The sequence below is a fragment of the Anomalospiza imberbis genome, chromosome 1 (genome assembly GCF_031753505.1).
Source record: "Anomalospiza imberbis isolate Cuckoo-Finch-1a 21T00152 chromosome 1, ASM3175350v1, whole genome shotgun sequence".
In the NCBI taxonomy this organism is placed as follows: domain Eukaryota; kingdom Metazoa; phylum Chordata; class Aves; order Passeriformes; family Viduidae; genus Anomalospiza; species Anomalospiza imberbis.
This window is the reverse complement of record NC_089681.1, coordinates 66,860,023-66,884,362: the sequence shown is the minus strand read 5'-3', so window position 1 is coordinate 66,884,362 and position 24,340 is coordinate 66,860,023. Positions and strand designations below refer to the sequence as shown.

Sequence of the window (24,340 nt, the reverse complement as noted above, 5' to 3'; positions counted from 1 at the left end):
GTTGAACATAGTAGGCAAAAATTATTGGTTTGGCTTTTTTCTTGGTAAAAAGTAGAATTCTAATGAATAATGAAGATTTGTTTGAGAGTTGATGTGAGTATCTGTGGCTTTGGGTGATCTGTCAAATCTCAGAAAATATTCAGTATTGTATAAAGAAAAATGGAAAAATGAATGGTTTACCTTTAACAGAAAGATCTGTAGTCTAATCTAGCATAAGACTAATTTATAATATAAATGCATTTCTTAAGGAATTTAAAGATGATGTCTTCCAGTTCATACTCATCATGCTAGTAAGATATGTTTCAGGAGACAGAACACTTGTAAGTAAGGAAGTAGACTGAAGATATGTTGTATTTGTTGCTTTTGATCATGTCAGCTTGGAGGAAGAATCCTCAGAAAGAGATCTAACAGAAATATTTACAGCAACACAGATGACAATACAACCCATGGGCTTTGACTCAGGCAAGTGCGATATTCACTTTTTCTTACTGGAGAAGAAAAAAATGCATTAAAAAGTGTCATTTAATGCATGTCATAGTTATAGAAAGGTGTTTTTTATATGGAGAACCACTGTTCTGTTCCCTTACAGACAGTATACATCAGTGTAAGCCACCCTGCCTGTTTTATTTTGTGTATCTATCTATACAGATACCTCCTATTCTAATTTGATTCCAAGAAACTGAAGTTCCATGAAGGGATTTGCTTATGGGTGTAATGATTTCAGGCTTTATAAGTTAGCCACGGTGATTTTAAAAGATGACATAAACTTCCAAATACATTAAATGTCTCACTGGATGAAAGATTAGGATGAGCTTGATTTTATCTGGATTATCTTTAAATGCCCAAATTAATTTTCATATTGTCTAAAGGGATGCAGAGATCTCAGTTTGCCTTTGTGAATCTGAAGGCTGAGGCTGACTCTCACGTGGTGTCTGAATGAGAAACTGGATTTTTTTGGCTTTGGATAAAGCCCACATTTTTTCTAAGATATATGCTCTTTGTCCATTTGGAAACTTTTCCCAGACACAGTTTGAAGACTTTTTTGGTTTGTCAGGAGTTTCTGGAACAAAGCTTGCCAGAGGGGCAACACTGTACCTTGTAGTGTTTCACAGGTGGGGTATGGGTCTGTGTCTCGGCTTTTTTCTGCATGTGTGCCTCGGCAGCAGTGAGCCCCAGCATAACCTCTGCTTGGAAACTGTCTCCTGAAGCCACGATGGCTGCGGCTGGACCCAGTTTCCCACTGCTTCTTCAAATCTGTGGATGGCTGAGAATGCCTGCATGAGACCAAGCCATGCTCCCCACAAAAAGAGAAACCATCAGTTCCCATTTCTAGTCAAGATTAAATGACAGCATCACATGCAGCTACAAAAGGAAAGTATCCAGGAGGGAGTATGTGATCTGTCCTCCCACGTCAATTCTCTGCTGCTAGATCAAAGCTACCAGGAACTTAAAGAGGCAGGTCCAGGGAAAACCTAATCCCCCACTCATTAGTGCTTGCCGTTCAGTGGTAAGGTTTGTGATAGCTGATGTTTTCCCCAGTGCCCCAGTTCTTTGAGTCACACAGCTTGGTGAGAATTGTTTTCTTAAATGTTAATTTCTAGAAAAAAAGGCCTGAAGACATTACCAAAATCCTCCTTTGTCAATGAGAAGTGAAAAGAAAAATAAAGGGCCAAACTTGTTGTTTTAAGCAGCACATTTTAAGCTTTTCTATGATCCAGCTTATGGGTTTTTTAAGTGTAGCTGTGAAAACACTGCCTTACGATTATGCAGCACAGTATAACAATGCTTCCTACTGCCATCAATACCTCTTCACTTTGCTAATTCTTTCTGCTTCTCCATTTCCATCTTCCTGGGGTTACTGAAGCCCCCATCTCCCATATTTATTGCCTTTCTCAGACTTTCCTCCCTTCCCACCATCTCCCTGTGCACCTTTTGGTCATGCAAACACCCAGTGGGCATTGGAAGGGTTTTAGTCCCTTGGTTCCATTCTCATCTCTTCCATCAGTGGCACTTTTTCACCCAAGGCTCCTGGTAGGTTTAAGGGACACAATAATTCAGAGCTTGCTGCCTCCTTCCACACCTGTTGGAGGACAATTTTGGTGCCAAGGTTTATAGGGCTCCCTGGCACTTCTGTAGCAGCTGAGGTTTGCCACCACAGGAGGTGTGCAGCTGCAGCAAGAGGTATCAGAGGGTCACAACTCCCAGGATTGATCTTCTCAAGGTGAAGGCACCTCATGTGCCCTGCCTTAGCAAGGAGAAAGATATAGGAGAAAGAGATGATGGTGGTGGTTGTATAAAAGGTACAGAAATTGGGAGGGAGAAGAAGATTGGATTTCAGACTAATGTTTTAGTGGTTTACAATTTAGGCTTTGTTTTTATCCAGTTGAAACTTAGTCTGTGGGGCTGTGGAACATCTCCACTATCTGTGGAAGGCAAGGCAAGGGAGGCAGGTGCACAAGGAAACTTCTGTCCATGGTGTCTTCTGTCCCTGGTCTCCCCTGACATTCACTGGAAAAAGTTAAATTCCTCTGCAGGGCAATTCAAAACAGAAAATTAACTCTATGCTCTCCTTTTGCTGTCCAAGGCCAAAGTTCCCTTTTCTGAATAATGCTTTTCTTAACACATTGCTTTCTTGAATTAAATGGGACTCAGTGTGTGAGTTGACCTGGACAACCATTAGCAAACACATAGAAAAGCTACACCTGCAAGGAGCAATTTCAGGGAGAGCTGTGATGCAGCTCCACAGGCTGCTCTGGCTCAGAGCAGAGGAGAATTGTCAGCAAAGAATGATGGCTTTATTAGTACACTAGTTTCAGGTGTAAACAACAACTGCTTCATGTAACCCCTTCTGTTCATAAAGCTTCTCACTTGACAATGGAGCCATTTAGCAATCACTAAACCCTGTTGAAGTGCAGATGCTCGTTTTTTATTCTGAAAAGATATATATATGTGTTTCCTTTTGATAACTTGGTGTTGCTACCAACATCGATCACCAACATTGTCTTGAAATAACTCTTCTGACCCATTTCTCTCCTCTGCTATACGCATTATCAGTCCTACTGAATTTTCGTGTAACTGTGGGCTGTTTTTGCTTGTAGCACTGGAATAACTGCGAGTCAAGTGTGAAAATGTGCACATACCCAGCAAGTGACAATCACATGTGCCACCGGGTACAGCTGTACAGGAAAACAAGCTCTGTGTGTTGCTGCTGCAGGAGAGTGTCTGATTGTAGTCAGGTGTAAGTCCCAGACATTGCTTAGACAAGGTGCTGATCATCTTCTGTTCCCAGGAATTGCTTTTCCTGGTGAGACCAGGGGGATTCATTCCCCATGGAGGCTGTGCCCCTTGTAGTACTCTGTCCTTTCCCCTCAGACATCTTCTTTGTAATTCTTGTAAATGCTCGCTGGATGTATAAGCCCTGCAGGACTTAATGGTGCTATTACGGTTGGCAGGAGTTTGCATTTCCTTGATGCATGCAAAAAGTGCCACCTCCACCAAGGCCCCTTAAGGTGTTCCTGTCTCCAGCTGATGCTAAATACACCATTTAGAGTCCTTATGACCCTCTCAAAAATACAGCTTAGCTCCTGAGCAATTTCCACGTGTATCCAGGACTCACCAGAAATAAATTCCCATGGGCAGCATGAAGCCTTGGAAGCACAGATGTGGAGTTGCTTGCAAATCTAGCTCAGAGCGAAACATAAGAAGCCCAGAAAGAAGATGCCCAGGCTCTGCAGCGGTATGCCCATGCTTACAGACACTTCCAAATGATACCAAAACCAGGCATGGGCTACATGAATGACGTGGGAGAATGAGAGCAACTTGGCTGAGTGTGGGGACCCCTACATCCAGCTAGCAGTTCAGAGAGCTGAGTTCAGACAGCTTTGGAGAAGGATCTGAACCCACCTCCAGAGCAAGCCATCTCACCCCCCAGCCTATTTGAGAATGTCCAGCTCACACTGATTCACACCGTCTTCCTTTGTGCACATGAGGAAAAACTTGCCAGAGCATTTCTACCTTTCCAGAGAGGGAGATGGTTATCTAATTGGCTTCTATTTCCAGCTGTCCCAGAGAAGCAGAGGGAGATTCTGGGCTCATTTAGCTCTAAGCAGCAGGGTTTTGAGGACCCTTCCCCATGGCACCTCACTCTCCCCTGAGTTAGAGGTCTAGCCTAGAGCTTTGCTTTCCCATGCACTGGCCATTAATGTAGGAGTTGGACTCAATGGTCCTTGTGAGTCCCTTCCAACTCAGAATATTCTCTAATTCTGTGTCCCATGTCTGTGTGTGATCAGTGGCCATGGAGTGGAGGCCTGTCCAGACAGCAACGCCAGAGACTCATTCAGAAAACCCTGACAGTGAGAGGCCATTACCAGCCTTCTCCCCCTCCTGCTTTTTCCTCCTGGCCCTGCTCCCAAAACCATTTGCTATTACCAGGCTGCTGTTGTCCCTGCAGTAAAATCAGCATGATGCACCTGAGCACTTCTCAGGCCAGGGTGGCTTCTTGTAAATTGCAGTGTTTAAGCTGTGGTGCAAGCACCAGCATGGGTGAGGAGTGGGTGCCCCATACCCTTGTGTTGGTTCTGTGAAGGTGAAGGTAACCACTAGCTGGGGTTGGATGGGGGGAGATACCATCTTACAGGAATGCAATCTTAAACTAAGTGAATTGGAGGTAAAGCCCTACATATCTCTCAGGTTTAAGCTTAAAGCTCTTTACAGGCTCCTGAGAAACAAATTTCATTGTACTGTTGGCAAGTTTTTAGGTAAGTGTTTAATCCTTGTTCTGTTAATAAGGCACCTAATGCACAATGTTTTCCTCAGTGGTAGAATGTAGCATCAACCCATGTAAAATGTCTCCAGCCCAGAATGGCAGGGTCTTGTCTGCACCTCTGGGCATGACACACACACAGCAGGACACTTGTGAAGCCAGAGAGGTGCAAAGCCTTCAGGGATCACAGAAATTCTTGCAGATTTTGTTTGGCATGGGGTGCATTCAGGAGTGATCTGCCTGTGGCTGCAGCACAGTCCACGTAACTCTGTCTGAAAGCCATGGCCTGAACTCTGGTCTCTGAGCCCTTCCTGCCTCTGCACTGGCTGGGCTCTGCTTACCGTGGCACAAACAAGGGAGCTCAACAGGCTGCACCATTTCCCTAAGGACCAAAAAAGTGAATGCTGGAAATGCTCTTTTTTGAAACATTAGTACTTGACAGCTCCTGCCAAGCATTAGCAGGCCAGTAAAATCTCTCTACATAAATTGTGTTGTAATTAGTGTGATTTGTTTAATGTCACCTTGTCTGGCTGTCTGAGAAACTGTCTCATAACATGAAAACACTGCGCTTCTCAGTTGAGAGACTGGACTCTGACTTCACTAAGACATTTTTATTTCTTGCCATTTTTTTACCATGGCATTTTCAAATCACTCAAACTGGAGAGCCTAAACTAAGTTAGGAAAGAATTCCCAGATGAAGAAAATAAGACGTAGTAAGAACAAGCATAAAATTTTCTTGATAAAAGTAATACAATAATAATTAATGGATGTTGTATTTCATTGGCAGGACAACACAGCAAAAACATTCTGATAGCCCAAAATACCTTGTCTGGGTGCAAACAAGCCATTTTAGTGGAAGCAATAGAAAGGTGAGAGGAGAAAGTAATTTGCTTGCTGGAAAGGTGTGTTAGGGTCTGACCTTTCTTCCCCATGTCCCTCAGCTCCTGTGCTGGTCTCCCTGAGCTGCACACCCAGGTCTGAAGGGCCAGCATGAGTAAATAATGGCAACTTTTCCACCAGGTGGCAACGAGGAGCGTAATAGGAAAGCAGTTGAGAGGCACTGGAAAGTCTAGAGAGGAGATGGGTAGCAGCACTGTGGCTTCCCTATGGACTCCAATACATTAAAAAAGCCCCAGCTTGAATGTGGTCCCATCCGTCAGAGCCCAGAAAAAGCTCATGACAGACACAACAAGAGGAATAACTACCAGGTCTTAGCCTTGGTTGTTGAAACCTGATAAAATAACTCTTATCTTCTCCCCATCCCATGAGCCTCACCAGCAATCTGAGGAACAGAAGAAAAGAATAAAAAAAAATTGCCTGGGGAGCCTTTTCAAGCACGAGAAGTATCTCGGGATGAGAAAGGTGCAGAAGGAGCATTGGATGCCCAGCTTAGCAACAGCATTTTTTAACTTTAATTTTTCTTCCACATGTTTTGCTTTTATTCCAACTAATTGAACAAATGTCTTAAAATTCACAACACAAACTGAATTTGATTAAATCTAGCTTGGTTCATATGATAAAGCACTGCAGTTAGAATGCAGCTAAAAAATACATTATGCTAGGACAAATAAGTACGGTTAACTTCAATAAGAGCTGAGGTAAATTGCTTTTTGTGTGAGATGTGCAATTTTACCTCAGTAGAGCTTTAATCAAAGTAAAATATTATAGGATAAGGGAAGAAAAAAAACAACCCTTACAATGTAATGTTTTGTCTACCAACCACTCAGTAACATTTTAGTTTAAGTTGCTAAATAAAGCCTAGGCTACACACTATCTGTCCCCAGTTAGTATGTAAACAATTAAGGCATAATCTGGCTATGAAATAATTTATAACAGATCAAAAAAACTGCACAGATGTGTATGAAAATTGTCCATCAGGAGCTTGTCTGCCACCAAAAATTTTATTGAAAGGGGAAGAATGAAAATAAATACAGGTATTTAAATGGAGTTTGTAATTCACACTTATGTATTTTCACAGCCACATGAAAAAGAATGTAAATTAAGCATAGCAAATAAATTTGATAAAAAGTATTAACCTTGCATTTGTGGGAGGGAATGTTGCTGTTTTCTTCTCAGTAGTCCATAGCTGATATTATGTTATCCATAATTATTAAGTGGATATTTTGTGGATATAATACGGATGCTTCAGATTCCCACTTTGAGCGCATTGCAGCCTGCCTTCCCTCTGGGGAGAACCTGTCCTTTTTCGAGGGGACTGACACTGGTGTGCTGTTGCCATTCCCTGCTTTGCCTGGATGGATGTCTGTTGTGGCAGACCAGGATCACCTGCTACCCTTTTCTCACAGGGCCATGGCTGGAGCTGTACTTCCAGTTGGGACACAGCAGGAAGCTGGGGTAGCACAGTCCAGATGCTGGGAAAAACCTTGATTTTTGATTCCACCTGGGACTACGACCCCTGTGGCCAGGATGGGAAGACACTGACAAGCAGCTTCCAACAGAGCCTCAAAAGGGTTTAGCTCTCCCATATTTCTGCATGCCACAGGAATATACTGCCTAGCATGCAGTATACATGGGAGACACACTCTCCAAGGGGACACCTCATCATATTAAAAGTGGATGACACACCAGTCACAGCCTTCTCTGTTCACTGAAAGGCTCCTTTGGCTCACACACCCTCTCTTTGCAGGTTTCCCCTCAGCTTGCCAGCTGGGCAGCCAGTGTAACCGTAGAGCAGGAAACAGCACTGGAGGGTAGGAGTCATCAAAGCTTATGCTGGTGAATCATCAAGCTGCAGGATTCTGAGACAAAAAAAATACCTCCACCTACACATCTGTCTGCCATGGAGAAAAAGTAGGGAAGTTTTCTGACAATTCATGATCCGTATTGTGCTGCCCATAAGCTTCTTGACTGCATAGGGAGAACTGAACCCACTGCAAACCTGAGCCTGAGCAGTGGCTGTGCAAGCATGAGAGGGGCCTGCTGCCTTTATCATGGTGGTCAGAGTAACTCCTTGCCCCTCCATCCTGTAATCCAACTGAGGGAGGGCATGGAAGTTGTGTTTAAGCCACTATTTCAGAGAGGATCTGCATGGATGATGATTTAGCAACCTGGAGAGCCACCAGGAGTGCCTCAAGAGAGCTAGTAAGGCAGTTCTCACCACCCTGTCAGCTGAAGTAAGAATAGACTAAAGCAAATGTGTAAAGCCTTGATTTTATAGTCAAATGTTTAGTAGAGGCAAGATAAGGGTTCATTAGATAGCAGGCAATCTGGGCAGTCTAGCACTAAGGACCACATACAGTAATTTCTCAGAGACAGAAAGGATTTGTTGTCTCACCATTCAACTTGCTTTTTTTACTGAGTATCCACCAAAACCATCTTCATTTGAATTTTATGTGAGAATCTTAGCTTCTGGGAGGCAAGAAGAAGGAGGGACATTGCACCCTTAAGTGTCTGCAAGTACAAAACTATTTTGCAGAGAAACTAATTCTGGGATGATGGAAAGGTGCTGTATGCCCTCAGATGTCCTTTGCACTCAGTGCAGAGCTCAAGGGAGACCTGTTCATGGCACCCTAACTTTGAGCACCACGCTTTGACCCTGAGGTGTAAAGCTGCTTTGGCTGTGGGACAGGGGAGCAGAGAAGAGAGACAGGCACTTCCTTCCAGAGGTGTTCCACAGCAGACAGGTCACAGTCCTGTGTTGGGACACTTGGCTAGGCAGAAATTCCAGCTTGGGAATCAGGCATTCTCCTGGTCAGGTAAAGGACATGGGGATGTGAACAAGATGGTCCCTCTCAGTGCAGACAGAGGTCCTCAAGAGCTAATTTAAACCTGGCACCCTTGCCAACAGACTACTGAATCTCCTTTTTGGATGGCCCTGGAAAGAAAAGGGGAAGGGAAAAGTGACCAACCAGCCCTTTTGCAGAGGTCAGTGAACAGTTCAAATTGCCTTTTACTAATCTCCAAAGCTGTGGGAACTGTGGAAGCCAAACCCACTCCAGGGGTAGCCTGAGATGACAGCATAGCCCATCTGAGAAGGTATGGGAGCACCAAAGAGAAATACAGACAATTTCTGCTTCAGAAGAGGCTCTGTCCCTCCTTTTGGATGGTCCTAGTGTCTCTTTGGATGACCACATGATTTCTGATTTCAGGGGGATCGCTGGATCAGTTCTCAGGAGGAAAATGGCTTGGTAAATGTGGATAGTCTCAGGTCAGTCAGAGAGAAAAAGAGAGGGTTTTCTAACCAGGCGAGAGCCTGGGAGACAATTGGGAAAGAATGTAAATAATTCTCTAATCTGTCTTGTTGTTCACATTGTTTATATATATGTTCTGCCACTGTGCGTCATTAACTGCACACCAATGATGTGAGATGTTTTTACTCTAAGACCAATGAAATTAGTCCGCACGATGTTCTCTATAGATAGAGCGGCACATTTGAAATAAATCAGTCCATTCTCTAGCCTTTGATTTGGAGTCATTTTCGTTCCCGTCCTGCTCTACAGCGACAGGCAAAGGCTGAGATACAACTACTTTTTCCTGCCTTCTCCTCTTCCCTATGTTCTCATTCCTAGCATGTTGCAAAGCACAGCCCCTACCTCCTCATGCCAGAAGCCCAGTATGGAGGGGATACAGCAGCTGCAGGAAAAGCAGGGTCTTCTGCTGCTCCCAGGACGGGCTGAGCACTTCTGACTGATCGTGGGTCTGTGAGCTTGGCCTCTGCTACCCTAACCTGGCCATGACTTATCCTGAGGTAGAAATGCCTCCCATGCCAAGGGAAGTATTTTCACACGAGGATTTGGACTCATGCTGTTACAACCCACCTTGCTTCTCCTATTTTTGGAGACTGTCTAAAGGAGTGAAGCATGTGCATCTGACTCCAACTGAAATTCAGCAAATTCCACTTCTTCAGAAAATGCATCTTTGAAACTACAGGATAATTTTTAATCCACCACATCCAATGACCCATATATTGTTCATGTCAAGACCAGGAGGTCTTGAGGACAGCCATGAGCCCTTCTTTGTAGCACCTCCTCTTTCTCCTCAGCTGCCTTCAACAAAGGATCTACCATCTCCATCTCTTGGGTATCCACCAAACTTTTCCACTCCATGTTTTCAGCTATGATTTATTCACATCCTTCCTATTAGACCCAGAGAGAATTTTTTTTCTCTTTCCAACCCCTCAGTTGTATTAGTGCACAAATGTGTTGGTTGCGCAGAGGCCTGCACGTGATGGGATTTAACCGGGAGCATTTCACCCAGCCAGATCAGAATCTACCTCCTCTTGACTGCACACATACCACTGCCTCAAAATTTAGTACTTCATGTAATTTTGATTCTGACAGATTTCAGCTGCACTGAAATCTCATCTGGGCTTGTTAGTGATATATTGAGTTAAAATACCCTGCTTTAAAGAAGGCTAGGAAAGCAAAGCAAGAAAAACTCAAATCTTCTACTGAAAGCCAGGCCTTTCAAGGGAGAATGAGCAGTTTGTGGAATTGAAGCATTTTCAGTCCAAGGGAGACAGATACTGTGTATTTCAACAAAGCCAAAATATTAATGGTTTATGTAGTCTTAATAGTTCATGTTTGAGTAAATGTAGCTAGTGCTACAGTCTGAAGCCGCATTGGTAAAAAACAATCACTCACCTCATGCTGTCTATTACCAGGCCCTTGCTGCAGTCTCCAAACAGTTTAAGCTATGCTGGCTGTAAAAACTTAGAAAATTTTCCCAGTGCAGGCAAGCTTGAAGAAGAAACCAGTTTATTGAAATTCATGTAAGTGAAAAATACATGACATTAAGTTGCTTCCCAGAGGCATTGCTAAATGAATAATGGATAAACAATGTCAGTGACCCCCTGTCACTGAGGCACAAAACTGAGGCACAAAAAAAGAGCAGCAGTGGCTGAAGGTTTCATTCAGCCTGGTGGGAAACTTCCCAATAGAAGGAGTCCCAGACAGAGAGGTTATCTGGCACTGCTTTATATGGAGATTACTTTCCCCATGACCACTCATTTTGCTATAAATTTCTTCTGCTCTGTGGATTTGCACACTAAAAATATGTAATAGAGAAGGAATATAAACTCTCTCTTTGTGGTATCGCTGGCTCACATATTGCAGCTCAGCAGTCATGGACAGCATCCAGCATTAACACTCAAAGGGACCTGCCATGTTTATGACTTCTCCAGCCTCACAAGAGCAAGAAAGGCTGGCAGAGAGTGATTGAAGCACAGCTGAATGAAATGCATAGGATAAAGAGGGCAAAAATTAAAATATATTTAGAGTCTGAATTCCTAGAGAAATGAGATCTATGTAATGTAACTTGTCTGGGCAAGGATGTGTGTGTGGCAGGTTGCTCTTTCTACAAACCCCACACCATAGTTTGATTCTGCTCAGCTGCTGCCAATGACTTTCAAGAGTAGAACGCCAACAGGCTTGGAGGCAATTCAGTTGTTCCATCATGGATGGAAACAGATGCTTATGGCTAATAAGCTTATGCTGATTAGCCTTATGGAAAGATTAACAAACTCATCATCATTAGGCGTCTGACTACAAAAAGAGAGTAAAGGTTTTAAAAATTTCACTCACCTATTCTGTAGCCCACAAAACTTCCCCTCCATGGCTTAAACTGGCTGAAAAATATCCCTGTGTGTGTTTCAAATGCATTTACCAGCTTCTCCAGAAAAAAAAAAAAAAATGATGTGCAGGTCACCTGGGAAGAGGTGGCTAGAGTCTAATTCTTCTTCCATCTTCTAATTTCTCTGGAACCATGAGCACATGCAGTTGCTCCTCTGTGGGGGCCAGGCTGTCATCACCCAGTCCGGGCTTTGCTGAGGGCACAGTGTGTGCTGCTGCTTGTGAATTGCACATGCAATATGGAGAGGGTCCTTGAATTGATAGTATCTGTTCTGGCTTCTGGGTAAGCAGAGAAAGTGAAGGGAAAAGAGCATTGGGAAGGTTTTCCAAGCTGTGTTCTGCCACACAATTAATGATTTTTTTTTTCCCACAAATATAACTGGCAAAATTTGATTTGGGGAGGAGGGAGAAGTTCAAAATTATACAGTCACACATTGTTTTGCAAGATCAACAATTTTATACATATCCAAATGGAACTGCTTCCATTAAAAGGATCCCCAAATATACTGATTTCCACAGTAGGCAAAGAAATCCCAATAATGAATCCAATGACCTCAAAGACAGCCCATTAGCTGTGTTTATAATTAACGTGATCCTGGTGAAGCAGTGATGAGTGGATATTTACTGCTTCTTATTGCAAACAATAGTGGTACCTAGGTTTTTGCACCTACATTCGTAACACATTGGAAGAGAGGGAAAATTGCAAAACAGTGGCTAAACCAAATGCCTCCATCCAGAGAAAGCTGTGAACATACTGTCTGATGTTCAGAGGTGAAAAAGCACCAACAGTTTCCATTTCATCACTTTTAAAATCAGATCACTTGTTCAGGTGCTGCTGTGATTCATAATATCAGTGTTTGCTTCAGAAATGGTCAGGCTTGCATCTCTGTGAAGAATATCCAGGACTAGGAAAGAAGTTTCGGCCTACACTGCATCTGAATGAAGTGGAGCTCACACTGTGGTACTGATTATTTCAGGTCTGTGGAATTGAAGAAAGCTCTCTCTCACCACACGCGGTATCAGCTTTCACTCAAAACCCTCCCAAACAGTAAAAACTTTTGACTTGATTGCAGCCGCTAAAGCAGGATTAAATGTGTAACCAGTGTATGAGCTGAGATCCCTTTGACTCTAAAGAGAGCCTCGAGCAATGATTCAAAGCTACATGAACTTTCAACTTCAGTTCACTCATGGCCATGGGGTCTTCAGTTGTAAGCTGTGTTTTTCCAACCCTTTTCTTCTTTTTCTTTTCCTTTGCTACAGGGTTCATTATTTTGCAGGGGATGGGTCTTTCTGCCCTGCAGGGATCTATTATCACTGCTGACTCTCTGCATCTTCTCCACATGGTAGAAGTAATTGGATTGTATTTTCTGCACACGACCAAGACAGCAGGGAAACCCATAGCTGTAAGCCAGAGAACCAAGCTGTCTAGAGAGTAAGTACCTGATGCCTAAGAAAATGAAATGTCTGGGTCTAACCACAAGATCTTTCCTTTCTTTCCATGGAGGAGCTGAGACATGCTGAACTACATTCACCAGACTGCTCAGGAAAGTGAACTCTTCAAGGAGCAGTGAAAAATATAAACACCCAAATAATCCCTTCAAAAATGCAGCCCAGGAGCATTAAATCATGTGACTATACAAAACAATAAGTATATGCAGTGGGATGCTAACTGTACAGGACATTTCATAAAGTTACAGTGCAATTATTGCAAAATCCAGTGGCTTTTTTACACTGCCAGGGCCTCCATGTGCTACCACATAGCTGATGTATATGATTATGCAGGAGCAACTGCAACACCTCAGCCCAGACAAAAAGGCAAAAAAAGTGCCCTTATTTCATTTATTTCCAGATTGCATTGTATTTATTATTACTATAATGCTGCAAAATGCTATGTTGTAATCTTTCTTTTTTTTCTAAGAACACCAAAATCCTAACATGATTATATATGGGGAAAGTGATGGCACTGACAAGGCTTTATGCTGTTAGTCTTTAAGAGTTTAGTAGATGTATTACTTTCCTTCAAATGAATGCCTGCTTTTCATTGTCAGCCTTCTACTGTTCATTGCCCCCCCCACTTCCTTAGATCCAAGCCTAAAAAAAGAATCTCTTTGGAGCTTGATGTGTTTCTTGTAGCTATGTTAGAGGAACTGTACTATTCTGGGAACACTCAGGCTCCTCCAAACAGCTCTTCCAGCAGTAACACCATGCATGGTTTTCATCTCAGCCTTAAGGACTTTCATTGGTCTCCTCTCAAGCCTCACCAGCCAAATCCCAAGTGCCGCAGGGAATGAACTGCACTATACCAGAATGTCACCCCCAAACTGGTGCTCATCATCATCATCATCATCATCATCATCATCATCATCATCATTATCATCAGGTTTCCCATGCAGGCCAATTTGTGCATTTCTCTCCAAGAAATATGTTATCAACCTTGACTGGAATAAAAGCAGTGACACAGGAGGAACACCGTGTGCTATTATTTTCCACTTATAAAGAACACAAATCTGCATGATGAGCCAAATTCTCCCATTGCAAAGATTATTTGTTACATGAAGTAGCTAAAATAGCAGAAAGAACCCATTCCTGGAATTTATGAGGAAAAAATTTTTCTTTAGAGCAGCAAAACACCACAATTGCCCCACTCAGCATATTAAAACTCACAGTAGTGATGGCAGTTGCAAAAATGTGGGGGAGTATATGATTAAATCAGTATTTCTTAAATAGTTTTGGAGTGTGCAAGCTGATATTTTGGAACAATAATGGAGAATGTACAATGTTCTGAGCTGTCAGAGTTTCTGAGGGGGCAGATTCAAAGGTCTTACGTCACTTAATGCCTCCCAGTCTCCAGATTAATGGAAGAGGAGCAACACGACAGAGTGTTGTACTTGCGAGCTGGATGAGTTATGATTTGTTTTCTTTTTTCTTTTTTTTTTTTTTTAAGAAAAAACATAATTTAAATACTGCTCTCATGGAATACTAAAATCACACAGTGCCATACACAGATTTCTTATGAATAGTAAGAGCTGGTGCATATATGCATGCACGTATTTGTGTTGTAATTTAAAACATAACATCACCGCAAGCTAAACAAGTTTAGGAAACTTCTCTGTGAGAAATTCTTTATCTCAGGAAGAGGATCCACGATAATGAAAATCAATGTGGCAGACAGAAATAGCTTTTAAACCTTTACTAGCAAGATATGACACATCAAAGGAGTTAAATTGATCTTCCAGCCTTCTGTCCCAAATATTGCTGCTGCAAGATGAGCCTCCCTTTCTTTGTGCTGACAGCTACACAATGCTCCTGTCCCCGTCAGTGTACATTGCATGCTGTCTTTGCCACCACCCTCTCTCCATCGCCAGACATCTGAGCTACAGTCAAAGTTTTGGATTAACAGGAGCAGAGTTTTGCATGGGCAAAAATGCTGTGAAATCAATGAAACCCAAGAAATGTGGACCTTTAGCTTGTGAGCAGCCACAGACACTGGAATATCAGTAAGCAGCATGACTGAGGCTAAACTTGGTATCATAACAAAGCGTGGGTCTAAATAAAAACTGCCTTAAACTCCTTGGAGGTTTGCTGCTTCTACATGAGGACTTGTCAGAGAGTAGCTCTCCTACAGAAACAGCCATACCAAATATAGTGTGCTGGAGTAAATGCGGGAGGCAATGCTGGAAGAACACTAAAACTGTTTTGCTTTCTTGCTTTTTTTTTTTTTTTCATGGATGCTGCATCTGAAGGCATTTGTGTATTTGCCCCTCTAGCTCTGTGATTCCCTCAGTTATTGATAAAACAGAGCCATTTTCAGAAGTCCCAAGTCTTTCTAAAGGCCATGTTTTAGGTTGAGAGACTCCGTCATGTGCCAGCCCCAGAGAAGCTGGTAAGCAAGTTGCTCTCTCAGATGTCTGTCAGCCACCAGGAGACCCCGATCATGTCACCTTTTCTGCTGGTCTGCCGCTGGTCAGTTGCATAGTTAGCTTGGATTTACAGGCAGCAAGGTGCAGCTAGGACAAGGAAGCAGCCAGACACAATAATACAGACATTTGCCCACTTTACCACAATGGTGTCTTTTTATAGAATGGTAGAATGGCTTGGGTTGGGAAAGACCTTAAAGATTATCTGATTCCAACACCCAGGGACATCATCTGGTTCCATGGGTGTGACACCTTCCACTAGACCATTTTCTGGCAACTTCCCTGCTGCCCCTTCTCTCCTGCTCTGTTCAGGATAGCATGTGTTCCTCATGCAGCTGTTGTGACCTGCAGGAAATTTGCAAGTATGTCAAGCTGCAGGACCTGTAAAGACAGCAAAGCAGTGACCTTACCTGGAAGCCTAGGTACACCAAAGCTGAAGGCAAAGCTCTCCTGGTTCAAAGAATCCTGGATTTTCATCTGTGGGTTTGAAAGCACAGCAGGCGGTAGTACTTATGGGAAATTTCATTCTTTGGGCCTTTTTATTCCACACAGTCTTCCTCCTCTGCATCTTCTTTTCAAATTTTTTTTCTAGTTTGGAGTTTCTCAAACTTCAGCACACAAAGCAGGACGTAGTGAGCCCCTTGTATGTCAGTACAAAACCCTTGCTAGAAAAGGTTTTGATTGAAGCTGGGCCAGCTCTCAATTGCCCCAATCCAACACCCTTTCAGGTCCCCTGAGGAGCAAGCCGCCGAGTCTGGTGCAGTTCCGTGGCAAGCCAGAATGAAACACAGTCACACTCCTAAATCCCCCACTGGGCTGTGAGAGGGATAAGATGAACCAGCAGTTTTTGTCGGTACAGAGTACATGTCCACACTGCAAAGTGTGGATCTTGCTTGCTATGGGGAGGGACAGAAACCAAGTGATACATTCCCTAAACGACCTGTGCTATAACACAACCCTGTGGGTGCCAAAGGGAGGTTAGCCTAAATAAAAGCAAAGCTTGGACTGCTACAAAATAGGAGATGTCCTAGGAGAGGGTACATGCCTCTGAATGACAGATGAGCCATCTATGGCCACCAGCGTGGCGGAGATCACCTGACACTTCAAACATTGTCAGCAATCTCATCTATAAGCTCACACTTTTTGTTTTAAAATTAAAGTATATTCTGAATAATCGGAGTACACTCATGCTTGGAAACAGTAGAACACATAGAATCTTTTCTATTTCAGTGCTAGAAAAAAGAAGGGGACAAAGCACCAGGAATTATTGTTTCTTAGCTGAACTCTTGTAGATTGACTTTTGGTCCAGAGTGGGTTTTTTTTGTGTGACCCAGTGGTAAATTTCTGAACAAAGAACTTTATGATACAGAGACAATACTTGTATGAAGCTTTTAACTCTAGATGTGCGGGAGGTAATTTTGAAAACTTCTGGTATCTTTTCTTCTCACAGCAGTGCTTGCAAATTGATTGAAATCTTCCTCAGGGATTTCTGTAACAAAGTGGGTAAAAAGTTAAGTGCTTTGTAATCTCTATGGGAAGAGATAGTATCAGGTAGAGTAGGTAATTTGAATTACTTAGAGCAATGATGCTTTTGAAAGCCTTACTTCACTCTTGTGAAAACTAGTTGGTAGCAAAATTATATTCCAAAAGCTTTTCTGCATACTCCCCTAATGAACTTCTGATTTACATGCAGTTTGTAGATATGACTTCTTTCTCCTAATGTCATTTTCTTCCTTTTATTCAAGGAAGATTTCTGGTTTAGGGGGAAATATTATGTAGCGTGTATAGCCACTGTGGAGGAATTATTGCAAATACCTCATTTGTAATCCTTTTGTTCTTCCACTCTGAAACCCCACGTCTCACTTCTCCACGGAGGAGAGGATATTGTGTTTGACTTATTACAAAGCCTAAAGCATTCTTAGGATTAACTGCAGCTAATCACTAAAAATATGTCTTCTCATTTTAGAACTGTTGTGACTCTTCAACATGGGAAAAGTGCTTCCTACTTCAAAATCTGTTTTACTTTTAAATTTTGTTTCTCTCCCAAAGGCTGGGCCTGGGCCTCACCAGCATGCCTAATGTCATCAGGACAAAGGACATGAGGAGAATGAGGTATCCCGCAGCCAGCAGTGAAACCATGCCAGTACAAAGATCAAAACCCAAAGTGACTGGACCTCAGACAAAGGAGGAGAAGGGAAGTTGTTGAGGTCCCCACAGAGATGTCTGATTACAATTCCACCAAGGTGCATTTGAAACTGTGTCACAGCTCCGTCTCTTCTCCCCAGTGCCCGTGGAGGCAGCTTCCAACATGACACATCCCATCTTTGACTCAACAGGTAAGGCTGGGATATCAGTATGAAAATTAGGCAAATATTGACTTCTTTTGACATAGAGTAACTTTGTGGTACCGATGAAACAATATATTTATGTAATGTTTTCAGCTTACAGATAACTATGGGCTGGAATTAGTAGTTTTTTGAAGGATAATGCTGAAGAAAGTGATGTCAGATACTGTCAGTGCTGGGGTTTAGAAAACCGACCGCTAATCTAGTGTTTTCCAATAAGCCACCCTGATTTACAGCACGGAATAAAAGTTGTCTCCAAAAGTAAGTGAAATAAACTTGTACTTCAAGGCATAAACATGCTTCATGAGAGGTTGGGGTAGGAACAATATCCCTTTCTGACGCATTACTTTATAACTGCAGAATGTGAAACTGCTTGCATCATTCTCTGAAGGGTCTAGTACGGGCCCTTTTAGATACTAGGTAAGTATTTTTTTAAATGTATAGATTCTCCAACTTCTTTCAATGGAAATATAAGTTTTCAAGGATATTTTATATAGGTCAATTGCTATCTAGATACCAAGAACTTCATTTCCTCAATCACATTTCATGATTGGATTAGAGGGAGTTCAGAGATGCCTGGGGACTGATGAACCACATGAGGAAAACCATGAGACAACTTAGACTAGGAATCACATTCTGTCTGACAGTTTTCTAACACCTGATGTGTTTAAATCAATGCTTGATTTTTGTTTTTTTTTTTTTTTTTAATTGCAGAAGACATGCTTCAATTCAGCTAGAAAATAGGAACTTAAGGAAAGAGCTTGAAAGTCTGTGGCAAGCCTATACGGACTGATGTACTACACGATTGTAATGTTTAATTCTAGACTGAAAATCAATGAATAGACAAAGATTCATATTTCTAAGAAAACAAAGACATAAATCTACAGCCATTTTGACAAACAATGTGCAGATTTCTCCTGGGAAACATGCAAAGAAGGCCCACACCTATGGAAAGGCTGTCCCAAGATTATGTCACCTACATGTATCATGAAGGAATTTTCTTCTTGGCTGCTCAGAGGAGGATTTTTAACATTTGCCTCCCATTTACTCCGCAACATTTCATTGCTGGATAACTTGTACTTTTTCACATCATTTTAATTTGATGGCATGTACGAGTAATGCAGAGACCTTGCTTTCCTAAGGGAAATTAAGAAAATGATTCATTCTTTCACTCAGTAACTCAACTGAATTCAATTTGGGTTCATTCTTTTAGGAAAGTTCTGTCAAATTAAAATATGGAAGGAAAAATGTCAATAATACTGACCATCTTGTCATCACAATTCTTAGTTCTTTCATGCCATGCTTCTACCACAGAGACTCTGATTTTGCACAGGGAAAAACTAACATAAAGTCTTAGAAGGTTTAAGTCACATCTGCAATTTCTGCATGTTACTAAATACTTACATACACTATGTGCATGGAACAAAACTTCAGCAAACCAGTTTTCACATTGATTTGGGTTTTTTTGAGCTCATTTGTAAGGTTTTAATTTAATTTTTTTTCTTACATTTATTTCAATATATATTTGCCAGATGAATTGTATGCACAGAAAAAGGTGTAATAAAAGGGCAGAAGTATCAGTTGCATTATGTGTCCCTAAGAGACAGAGAAAAAACATTATTTGGAAATTTCTGTGGCATGGGGCCCTGCTGGCAGCTGCTGATCTCATTCCTATACCTTGCATGGGGTTGTTAACACAAGGACACATATGGGAATGGCTGAGGACTGGAGAGACCATGACCAAAGTGAATATTGATTCTCTTTTTCCTTGGTGTGGCTGCCTGTGTAGAAAACATTGATCATTAGTGCAGCCTGAGAGAAGGCTGAATGAATTAATGGAAGAGAGAACCCTTTCAGAGCTACTGAATCCACAGAAAATCAGCCTGGCTTGGGATGCGGCTGGGCTGCAAGTGCTTTGCAGTGGAGAGGAGAGGCTGCTTGCAATTCTCCGGTCTCACGCTCCTCGTTCCAACATCAGCTCTAGGGCGTTAGCATTAGCTGCTCTTATTTCATTATGCTTTTATTTACAGTTGGCAGGAGAGAAGGATTGGAAGCTGCCCAGAGTGCTGGCTGCAGCCACTGAGAGACCTCTCTTTCTCCAGGGCTGGCTGCAGCACAGAATTGACGGGCACTGAGTAAATGTGTTTAATATCCAGAGAAAATTTTCCAGAGTGCCAAAATGGCTTGAAACTGCAGGTTCTGTTGGCCAAGATCAAGTAACTTGCTTGGGAAATTGCTTCCAGTTAACTTTCTCTCTTTTTGTCTCTCTCCCTGTGTTTGTGCATTTTCAATTATGCAGAAATGTATCATTTAGGTCCACTTCCCTTTATTTAAGCAGGCAAGGAACAGTGAGCTTCAAAACTGAAACCTTTTAACTTCAAACATTCTGTCTCTGATAGAAAAACACGCATTTTCTTTTTAACTCTCAGTCACGTTAACTGGTACTGGTAACTTTGTACCCACAAGCCCAGAACACTAGATGGATAGACTGCAGCAAAACGAGTTACATGTTGTATTTAGAAACAAGTACCTTTAAAAAATTTACCTGTCTGCCAAGACTTGGAAAAATGAGAAAGCAAGTTCAGCTCAGTACACAGAGCAGTTCCTCACTGTCTGACTCTCCTCATGGCTGCTGGGAATGCCTGGCATGTCAGGTAACACATGCTGAGCAAGAGCCAAAAAGCCCTTCGTTGCTTGCAAAAATCAAACAAGCTCCGTATTGGAAAACAGCTCTTTTCAGAGGCAGTACAGCTGTGGATGATGCTGTATCCACACTTCTCAGCCAGAGTGCCTACCATGGACCAGCTTTCAGCAGTGCCAGTAGGTAAGATGTATAACAAGGGATAGGTCCATTTGTCTTGTACCAGAGCACCCTACCTCTCTTTATACCTCCATTGCACTAACAACACACACTAAAAGCAAATATTTACATGAAACAAGCAATGATGAAATATACCTATTTAATTGTTCACAGTCCGCTAAATCAGGAGAGCCCCTGGGTCATCCTACACTAATTTGGCCTCCAGTTCTTTCCTGACTCATCTGCAGCTCTGCTGTTTCATTTTGGGAGATCTTTCAGTTTTGGCTTTGCCCTGCCAGTAGCATCTGGTGCTGTTCTCTTCTGGCATGACTGCAACTGGCTGCCCCTTCCAGAGGAAAAGAGACGATTTTTTGAGGCTGTGGTGATCTGGTGTGGCAGGTGCTGTACAATCTCAGACAGGAGGTGTCAGCTAGCAGAGTCTCCTGTCTGTTCAAGAGCTTACAGGCTGAATGCCTTTGTAACCTCCTCCTGGGCATAAGGGTGGCAGCAGGTGCTGGGGCTCTTTCACACTGCAGGGTTTGTAACATCTGGCCAATGCCATGGGTTATAACAATAAATGACACCACACACAGCAAACGTCTCCAGGGGTTTCTCTGACTTCAATCTCTAATCTTTAAGGCTTCCTGTGTCCATTATCTGTCTATAATACTTTCAAAATGACAATCCTAGTGATTTTGACAATGAGGATTCATGTGAAGCTGGTGCAGAGGCTGGTAAGAGGCTGCGCTGACCCTCTGGGCCTGGAGTGTCACATTTTCTCTGTGTTTGAACCAAAAGTGGAGAGGGTATGGAAGGGTCAGACAGACATCCATATGACCCCTCTTTCCTCTGTGTCATGGGACTTTGTGCACAATTGGCAATTACAGATGTAGCCCTGAGACTCACACCAAGCTTCTGACCTGTTGTCACACACTATTTTATGCAGCATGTCATGTCCAACATGGCTGTAATATCTTCTGTCTTACTCACATCCAGCTCTGTCTCCTGCTTTTTTTAACTTCTCTTCCAGGAATTTCTCTGAGGCAGACTTTTCTTGCATTATTCAGACTCAAATCACTTTTCACCACTGTTTTGTTCCACATCAAAGCCTGTAGCCTCACCCCCTTTGCACTTAGGGCTCCCAAAATCCTAGAGAACTGCTCTGAGGAAGCTGGTCTCTGTGGAGCTGGGGCAATGAGCTGGGGTGGCTGTACACATTCCTGTTATTGAAAGCAAACAGACCTGTCCACGCTGTTTCATTCTGCCCCCCAGGGATTTGGCTGGGCTATCTCTCTGCCACTTGACTGTTTTCCCTGTCTGACAGTGTTTGCTGTGGGCAGTCATGCTTGGCCAGAGGATATGCTCCATGGTTCTGCTGAGACAAGCCTGTCTCCCACATTTTCAGCGTATGTTGTGTAAAGAGTGTCAGACCTTTGCTGGAGCTACTGGGTGGCTGCCTAAGAGAAATGCTGGGAGTCAGCACAGGTACATCCTGCAGTGCCCACTGTGGGCAGTAGGCTGTAGTGATTGCCAGAGCCTCCCTTCTGGGCTGTAAAGGTTTTGCAAACAACCCTTCTGTGTGGTACTCTGTGCAGCATATCCAGCTTGCTGTATTCCAGAGACATTGCCGGGCACTTCCCTCTCCTCACCTGAGAGCTTTGGAGGCCCAGTGACATGTGTTATACTTGTCTGAGAGCTCAGCAGTGACCTCTTTGTGATGCTGGCTGATCTCTCCAGGGCTGGATCCGTTTCTCTCAGTAATTTCGCTTGCACTCTGGAATCCCACAGGCAGCTCTTGCTTTTAATTAGGGGCACCATAATGTCTCCAAAGATATGTGTAGTGTCAGAGATCTTACATCTGAAACATAAGGCTCAATTGCCTCATATTTTTATTTTCAGTTTTGAGCAATATTACTGAGTCCCTCTACAGTCTTATTCTGTCCAGGTCAAGTCTTCAAATAACTTTCTTGATGTTTCAATTGTTCCAAGTATTATTTTGAAAATAATAAGTGACTCTCTCAAGTCACTTCTTGTCCTTTTTATTCAGTGAGACAGTGAAAAGTTTTATTTCCATGTTTTCTCACTCCTTCATGGACAACTCCATGTATCAATTCCCTGCTCACATGAACCCTTCAAACTGGCTTTTTGAGCTCTCAGTGACCCAAGTCCCTTCTGGCAGTTTACCTGCTTCATTCCCAGGCTGTCTTTCTGCGTCAACTGCACTGGCTGATGACATAAACTCTGTCCCACCTCTCAGAAAAGGACAGTTTATCTCCAGCTGCAGTTCATCCCTTTGGAGTAACACTGCTACTGGTGGTAACAACAGAGAAGTCTTGTTAGAGTCTGTAGCAAACATCCCTCAGGTAGCTACAGCAAATGAGGAAATATTTAAAGGTGAGCTATGTCCTAATATCATATGTTGGAAAGGACTTTATGTTTCGTATATTTCATGTTACTGCTCTGAAATACTAAACGTAGGAGCACATTTCCAATTGAAGTGCTTTTGGAAATTAAATCCATGTTTAAATGAATTTTAAACTTTTAATGCAAAATTGAGCACTTAGAAATTTTGCATCAACTCCGGCTTAATTAAAATTAATAAGGTTTCAGAGAGTTTTAGTTGGGATAGATGAGGAAAGAATTTGGCCTTAAATGTGTAATTAAAATACAATTACATTGGAAGGAAGTAATTACTGAGGTTGTACCTCAAAAGCATACCTAATGGGCTGTCAGGAGAAAAAGGTTTATGTGTTTGGTTCACCAGCTATATAAGATATAAAAGGATGTAGTCACTGAAAGAAAGAGATTTTAACAAGATCGTTTAGGTAGATAGTAGCAGCTCTTTTATGGTCAAATCATTCTGGCTACATTTAGGAAGGGGACTGCTTCATCTTAGTTTGGGGTGTGCAAGCACCTCCACAAGTTTTCCTTATGACACATTTAATTGTTTCCCAACCCTCTCATGGGGCTGTGAGAGAAGGAAGCGTTGTTCAACCAGTGTCAAACATCTCTGGATGAGTAAAAAGTTAGCACTGAAACACCTCAGCGGTCTGATTTTAGGAACTACTTGACAAATGACTTCTCAAAGTGAAGGGCCTAATCTGACTCTGGTTAGAACCATGGAGGGAAGGGTCCTCTTGGTCCCTGCACCAGTCTGCATGAAGCCCTGAGCATAGAGCCTGAATTGTGGTGTCAGTCTTGCGTAAACCTAAACTTGATGGGTTTTTTACATTATTGCCCTGGCACTCACTCCTATGAAAAATGGTTTAATAAATATGACATTCCACAACAAGCACAAAACAGACAGGTTTGGGAGTTAAAGTTGAAGTGTGAGCATTAAAACTGAAGCAACTTTGTGCTCTGTGGAGACAGAACAATCCATCATGCGTTTGATTTGTTTTGTTTTGTTTTGTTTTGTTTGGCTTTTTTTTTTTTTTTTTTGGTAATGTGATGGGTTTTGATTTTGAAGTCAGTGGTGAGGTTTCTGTTGACTGTACTGGAGTTTGGATCAGGTTCATGGAAATAAATGAATTTTATATTTTATATTATTTTATAATGAACTATATAGATAGTCAAAGATACAAGGATCACGGGCCCATTTGGATCAGCTCATTTTCAAAGGTTCGGAGTCATGGATTGCATTGAATGTCCTGGAACACCTGGGTGTAACCTTAAGTCACATCAAGGTGATTTGATTGCAAGGTCTTGATTTAACACAAAGGTCTTGTTTCTTCACATAACTTTCTGAGGTGTTTAACTGTGAGTTTTACAAGTTCAGTGTGTCTTGTAGAAGAATTATGGGAGGGGAAATGTGTGTGTCTTAGCTGCGCAGTGTTCCCTGTGATACAGTATCAAACACAGTCTAAGTAGCCTGATGTTTTAATCAACAGATACGTATCCTTGGCAAGGAAGTGAATTTAGCACTT

At 42.4% G+C, this 24,340-nt stretch overlaps 2 long non-coding RNA genes across 2 annotated transcripts in view; both read left to right on the top strand.

The window, feature by feature from the left end:
- The window catches only part of LOC137477062 (uncharacterized), a 71,226-nt gene extending 53,935 nt beyond the window's left edge, over positions 1-17,291 (top strand). Inside the window, exons 3-5 of the long non-coding RNA XR_011000782.1 lie at positions 12,613-12,784; positions 15,120-15,304; positions 16,720-17,291. This is a non-coding gene — a long non-coding RNA (uncharacterized lncRNA). The remainder of the gene's footprint in view (positions 1-12,612; positions 12,785-15,119; positions 15,305-16,719) is intronic.
- A 40-nt stretch (positions 17,292-17,331) lies between these two features.
- LOC137477064 (uncharacterized) lies at positions 17,332-22,583 on the top strand. Its single transcript, XR_011000783.1, has 2 exons — positions 17,332-17,605; positions 18,329-22,583. It is a non-coding gene; the product is annotated as an uncharacterized lncRNA (long non-coding RNA).
- Positions 22,584-24,340: the final 1,757 nt, after the last annotated feature.